Genomic DNA, 1,273 nt, shown 5'->3' on the forward strand with positions numbered 1-1,273 from the left:
ATTTTGAGTTAATAGGTCACATGACCTAGAAGCTATTGAAGAAAATACTAAAAGCTAAAAATATATATAAAGAAGTGTTCAAATGTAATGAAGATGTGTGCCTCATTTATACAGTCTAGTAGAACGATTTCACACAGATTTTGAGTTCATGGGGCACACGATTTGGAAGCTATTGAATAAAACATTTAATATTATTTAAAATATTAAATATGACTTAAACATTTTTTAGAGGATAGTGTGCCTCGTTTAATAGCATGAATTACCACTTTTTTGTATTAGTTGGTCACAAGACAAAGCATTTATTTACAGGAGTGTTTGGAAATTGACGGTCCCTATGTGAACCTCCGAGCGCTTGAGGAGGCATCGGTAGAGAACAGCTGGCCGAAATTAGCGTTCATAAATCGGATCAACCTTGAGCTGAACGTCCCTTACTCCGCAGAGGGCGAATATCCTTCGCTGCGGTCGGTAATACAATGAAAACACTGGTGTTCTGACTAGTTTGTTTAGGTCTGTGGGCTGCAAACATGGCGCCGAGCGACGTAAACGTCATACGCTGTGACGTCAGCTCCAAAGCTCTATAGACGGTACAGTAGAGGCTGGAGTTACGTTATGCATCCACTAGATGGAGCTGCACTAAAGTGAATATCAACAAAACAGTCCGACTCCGGTCGGTGAGGAGAGCCTTCCGCGACTAGGCCGGGGCGTGGGCGGACGATGGTCAACCTTCTCCGTTCGCGCACAGCATGGTCGTGGAGAACGTGGTGCTAAATGACCTGCAGATGACCTGATTCTAGACGGTCGGAAGGTAGATAGGTCAGTCAAACTTTATTAATAGATTACAAACCAGCGTTCTGACAACTATCCCAGCATGCACCGTGCGCTTCTTCTTCTACAGGTGAAAATGAAGTCAGCGGCTGCTTACCGTAGTTGTTAGACCTGTTGTGGCTCAATATTGGTCCATATATAAGGCGCACCGGATTATAAGGCGCACTGTCGGCTTTTGAGGAAATTGAAGGTTTTTAGGTGCACCTTATAGTGCGGAAAATACGGTACTTGATGACAACAAAGTCACCTGTGACAGGTGACTCTACATAGTCAAATGACACCCGATGCCCAATCCCTTTTGTTCTTCTGGCGTGCAGGTGTGTTGAGTACAAGTAAGTTTTGTTTTTCTTTTCTACAGCAGTGGTTTACTGTTCGCTTTAATTTGCCTCATTGCTTGTTGTGGCTCTTTTTACTCACCGGTGGAGTTTCTGCTTGCGCTCTGACGTTG

This window comes from Poecilia formosa, unplaced genomic scaffold, assembly GCF_000485575.1.
Source record: "Poecilia formosa unplaced genomic scaffold, Poecilia_formosa-5.1.2 Scaffold1212, whole genome shotgun sequence".
Classification (NCBI taxonomy): domain Eukaryota; kingdom Metazoa; phylum Chordata; class Actinopteri; order Cyprinodontiformes; family Poeciliidae; genus Poecilia; species Poecilia formosa.